This window comes from Rhipicephalus sanguineus, chromosome 11 (assembly GCF_013339695.2).
Source record: "Rhipicephalus sanguineus isolate Rsan-2018 chromosome 11, BIME_Rsan_1.4, whole genome shotgun sequence".
NCBI lineage: Eukaryota > Metazoa > Arthropoda > Arachnida > Ixodida > Ixodidae > Rhipicephalus > Rhipicephalus sanguineus.
Genome location: NC_051186.1, coordinates 142,783,990 through 142,789,873, shown reverse-complemented (window position 1 = coordinate 142,789,873; position 5,884 = coordinate 142,783,990).

Here is a 5,884-nt window from a genome sequence, read left to right as displayed (position 1 = left end):
CGAAGTGTCGTTGTTCCGAAGTCTGATAATGCCGGAAAAGGATGCCATGGACCAGCACGAACTTGGCAGTAGCTCGTTTCTTGGACGTTGTTGTTTGGCCCAATGCTTGGAAACAAGCCTCCAGTGACTGATCCGTGCTCTGCAATTGCCGAAGTTCTTCCCGGCTGAAGTTTAAGGGGTCAACTTGCGGTGCACGTAATTTTTGCAGCTTTCCCGTCTTTCCTGCAGCGGCCGTCACTTCCTCACTGCGTACTTTAGGCATTGTCTCTGTATCCTCGGCTTTCTCTTTCGATGAATTTGCTTGCTTGGAATCATGATCCGCCATTGGGACAGCACCTTCGATGTTGCCAAGGATGACCTCGTACAAAGGGTTCTCCATGCAAACGGCTACCGCAACTCCTCTGAAGAACGGGGAATCAATAAATACTTCGGCCTCCGGCAAACTCTTTTCAGACCGGTCGAGTAGGCGTATAACGCGGTTATTACCAGTCAGCTTGGAGTCAGGAACGAGGGACCGTTTCACTACAACCGTGTTGCAGCCGGTGTCTCGCAAGATCGTCACCAAGGTTCCCTCAAGACGACCAATTACCGTCGGCATCTTTTCCAGCGCTCCACAGCACGTTGTACAGCTCTGGGCAACGTCCAGCATACCATGACTTTTGCATGCACTGGTTTGGGCAGGCTTCCGTTGTTTTTCCTGCTCATACTGCAATTCTTCCTGTCTTACAACAGCGCATGAAGCTTCACCATGTCTCCCAGAGCCAATAGAGCACGTGTCGGCGCTATGACCAGCCTTATTGCACTTCCAGCATGGTGATGGCTTCGGTGCTCTAGATCTGGTCCAGCAGTCGGAAGCTTTGTGTCCCGGCTTATTGCAAAGAAAGCAGAGAGGCTTTCCTTTGCTCTTTGTCGTCGCAGCTGCTTTATAATGGCCAGGCGGCTTTCCCTTCTCTTCTCTGGTTTCTTTGCCTTTAGCAAGATTAAGGATGCCTTGAGCTTCCAAGTACTGGTCGGCTGTCGTGGCCAGTGTATCTAGGCTATGACACGCTCTTTCCTTCAGAAAGATCGCCAACTTTTCCTCGCAGCTGCCTAGAAACTGCTCCGACACGATCTTGTCTCGCAGCGCTTCATACGTCTTCGGTGTCTTGGCTAACTCTTGCCAATGGTCAAAATAGCCTAGAAGACGACCGGCAAACTGTCGTGCTGTCTCAGCGTTTTCAGGCTTCGCATCCCGGAACTTTACACGGTACCCTTCCGTGTAGCGGAACCGCTGCAGTAGCGTCTGCTTCAGCTTGGCATAGTCGGTAGCGTCTTCCGCGGACATCCGACCTACTGCCGTTAGTGCTTCGCCCGTTAAACACAGACTCAAAGACAAGGCCCACTTGTCTTGTGGCCAACCTTGACTAGACGCTACTCTCTCAAACCTCTGTATGTAAGCATCTAGTTCATCCCTCTCCTCGTTATAGGGAGGGATCATCTTATGGGGGCTGCGAAAACTCTGACCACCACCTGTCTCGCTACCTACGGTGGTTCTCGGACTCAACCGCTCTGACTCTAACACACGCCTTCGCTCTTCGAGGAGCGCCCGTTCCGCCTCCATACGCGCTAACTCTCGCGCGTGTTCCTCCTGCGCCGCTACCCTCGCTTCTTCGCGCTCCTTAGCTCGCTGATCCCTCATATCCTTCTGTTCTGCACTAACCCATGCCTGCAAGGCCTCTCCAGTGAGTCCCATCTCCTTCCCTAACTCAACGAGCGTTCTCTTTTCGTCCATTGCCGCCCACCACACACAAGCAACGTGAGGCTCTAAGGTGTACGGAAGAGCTTGGTCCTGTCTCGCGGACGTCAGAAAATTGTAAGGACCGAGTGGTAGTTCGTCACGTTTGCGAGTGCGTGGCTCAACGGAACAGGCGACAAGAGAATACGCACGAATAAGTTTCAATAAACATTTATGAGGACAAGGGATTCTAGGGACGATCACGGAGAACAAGCACAGAGATAAACACACATCAATTAATGTGAAAGTCCTACCCGCGGAATGTCCGACCAAGGTTACAAAAAAAAACATCTCACGACTTGTAGATGCCGTCTTGCGGAGGGTCAGTCTACGTGCGGCGACGAGTCTCGTCGAAGGCGAGCCCAAGCACGCAGGTGACACGTCACAAGACAAGGCCTCCGGAAGGCCTCCCGTTTGATCGCGGCCTTGCGCCGTCCCAGGTGGCGACGGTGTTCAGGAACTCGTGGCGCCTGCCCGCCGACACAGCAGGAGCCGCGCCCTGTACCTGTAGCCTCAGGCAGGTAGTTCGGTTCCCCGGGTCTCACCGAGAACAGGCAGGAGGAGCTCCCCGGACAGCGCCCTGGTCCGGCACGTCCTCGCTGGAGCCACCGCCAACGCCCGCAACACCAGGCAAGCACCAGTCCTCGCTGAGCACGGCCACGACAACTTCTCGGACAGCGCCCTGGTCCGGCGTGTCCTTCGGCTAGCTTCGCTCAGCCCTCTGCGCGTTCCACACGCCCCTCTCTTCTTTCTCGTCTTCTTTTCCCGTGCCGCCGCCGCGCATACCACCTGCCTCTGGCTCGCCTTCATGTCGCCGTCGTCTTCATTCTCACAAACATTTCAAAATTCCACCAAAAGTTCACAAACATAAATTCCTTCCACAAATTCCCTCTGTTCACTACAATGTGACACACTGTCAGAACGGCTAACCAGGAATTTAAGAAAAGAACTCCCTATCTGTTAGAGCCACCGGAGAATGACTGATGCATTTTTTGCACACCTATTGATATAAAAAGCTCCCGTAACTTCACGTGTTAGTTTGTCTTTATCTGCAAATAAGATATGTGTATCATGAAAAACGGGTTCACAGTGGCATGATTTACAATGATCAGACAAGTGTGAAAACGTTTCTTTCGCCAGTGAGTTAGCATGCTCTTTAAGTCGTGTGTTGATACAGCGGCCAGCCTGTCCTATGTATGTACATACTTCTACGGGCTAACGGAATCCGATATACCACCCCTTTTCGGCATTTCCTTAACCTCGATTCTTCCTTTAAGCCACAGCTACATTTTCTTTCCCGTGCTTTAAACTTTTTTTGCAACGGCTTGGCCTTAATGTTGCGCCTTAATGGGGGCGCTGAAAACAACTTCAATGCCATACCTACCGCCAACATCTTTTAACCCCTGAGAAAATTATTAACATATGGCAAAACCGCACAGTGCCTTTTATATTTACTGAAGCGGTTCCTTGAAGATGATGCCTGCACGCCCTTCACTATCCTTATAACTTTGTCAACAGCTCTGGTAATAGCGTGTTCCGGGAAACCTACTGAGGATAGCCGTGCTACGAAATGGTCAGTTGCTGGGCTAGTTGGTTAAACATGTCTTGCGTAGGGGAGCGCGGATTTGGTTAGAAAGAAAGACAACACGACAGAAAGGACGCTGACTTGCAACTGAGTTTATTCTGTTGTCTTTCTTTCTAACCAAATCCGCGCTCCCCTACGCTAGCCGTGCTACTTGTTTTGAAAAGCTTTCTTTCATTGCATGATAGCAAGACTTCGCCCCCCATAGCCCCTCGAAGGCCAGACACTGCTATTCCATTTTTAACAATCTTTGAATGCCCCGACTTGTACTGGAGCAGGGGTTTTTCCGATCTAGGGCTGCACATCCTGCACATGTGGCTAGGCAAAACTCTTAGTGAAAGGTCTAAACACTGTAGTTTTGTCTTTTGCTATGTCATGGGTGAAGAGTCCCAGGCCACATTCACGAAACACTTTCAGTAAACTCACAGCATTGTACCCATAGTCAGCCCCATCAAATCTAATCAAAAAATCACCAACAAAGCGAAAAATTCTGTTAGCCATGCCTTGACCGGCATCATGATTTTTTTCGGTTCACCCGTGCCAGAAAAATATCACTGAGTAAAGGGGCTACCTTTGAACCTATACAGATGCCGGATTTTTGCACATACATTGCTTCATTCCACCCGACATAGGTAGAATTCAAATAAAACACCAGTATTTCTGTAAAACTTTCCACTGAACTTCCGCATTCATTTCTGATTTGGTTTCATTATTTTCTTCACAAATGCACTGTTTTACCCTTCTTAACAACTATGGGTGAATAATGGAGTAAAATAAATCCTGTACGTCAATACTGAAGGCTCCACATCCTTTTGGGTTTTCTTCTCTGAGATATTCCACAACCGCTTCAGAATTACCGATTACCAGCGGGTCAGGGATTTTCAATGTGGAAAGTTGTTTCTGGATAAAGCACGCTACTTGTCGCTGCCAAGTGTTCCTTTCAGTTACAATGGCTCGGAACGGCTCGCCAGGCTTATGCATTTTACAAGAAAAAAACACTTCAAGATGAAGGCCCTTTGCTTTTTTGAGAGAACTGCAAAGCTTTTCCAAATTAAAGGAGAAAAATATCTCGATGGCGCGCATTTTTTTCTTTTGCCGGCTTTACGTTAACCTTCTTGAAATTCTTATCAATGACTTCACAGGATTTTTTACCAAACATACCATCAGGCAAAATAGCAAAAAAAAACCTTCTTTTCAGCGGTGAAAACACGTAACCCTCTAGACGCCAAGTCTCTTGCTAACCGATTGAGCTTCTTGGGATTATCCGAACTTCCTCGTGCTGTTTTCACTTTTTTCGTGCCGTTTCATTGCTTTCATGCAATGAAAGAAAGCTTTTCAAAACAAGTAGCACGGCTATCCTCAGTAGGTTTCCCGGAACACGCTATTACCAGAGCAGTTGACAACGTTATAAGGATAGTGAAGGGTGCGCAGGCATCATCTTCAAGGAACCGTTTCAGTAAAGATAAAAGGCACTGTGCGGTTTTGCCATATGTTAATAATTTTCTCACGGCTTAAAAAAAGTTGGCGGAAGGTATGGCATTGAAGTTGTTTTCTGCGCCCCCATTAAGGCGCAACATTAAGGCCAAGCCGTTGCAAAAAAGTTCGAATCTGTGGCTCATACCAATCGAGACGCGCACGTCGTTCCCGTTCAGGCGCAGCATGAAGTTTTTGTCGTCGCGATGGACGATCAGGTAGGGTCCGCTGTTATCTGCGCCGAGCTGATGGCTGCTACGCGTGAAAGCACGTCGGCGACCACGTTGTCTTTCCCGCTGACATGTTGGATGTCGGTGGTGAACTGTGCAATGAACGAGTTGGTTCTGCTGTACAGGTGGGAGTTTGTCGCGACGTTGAGAGAACGCGTAGGTAAGGGGCTTGTGGTCTGTATAGATGGTGCTGTTCTGTGCTTCGAGAATATGGCGAAAGTGTTGCACTGCTTCGTATATCGCCAGAAGTTCTCTGTAGTAGGCTGTCAAATTTGTCGGGGCGGTAGTCGTGGTTTCGTCAGTGGAACTGGCGGTTGAAGGGGTCGTTTTCTGAGCTGGGAGTTTCTTGGAGAAGAACGCCAAAGGATGCCAGGTGTTGTCCACGCGTTGCATGAGGGCGGCGCCGATGGTGGAGCTAGATGCGTCCGTGAAGAGACCCAAGGGAGCGTCTGGCACGGGATGGGTAAGAAGCGTGGTGGTGCAGAGGGCGGCTTTGCAATCTTCGAAAGTTTTCGCTAACGTCGGTGTCCACGTGACGGGTTGGTTTCCTCGTAGCCCAGCCAAAACATCATGGAGGGGAGCCTGGTAGGGAGGGGAGGGGAGCCTGGTAGTCGGCTGCGTGTGGCAAGAAACGCCTGTAAAAGTTCAGCATGCCGAGGAAACGGCGAAGATCTTTAGCGGTGGTGGGTTGAGGGTAATTTTGCAGGTCCAAGATGCGTTCGGACAAGGGCCGAGTCCCCTCAGATGAAACTTCGTGGCCGAGGAAGTGGACGACGGAAGCGCCTAGCGTACTTTTTTGGGTATTGACGAGTAGACCGTGGTCAT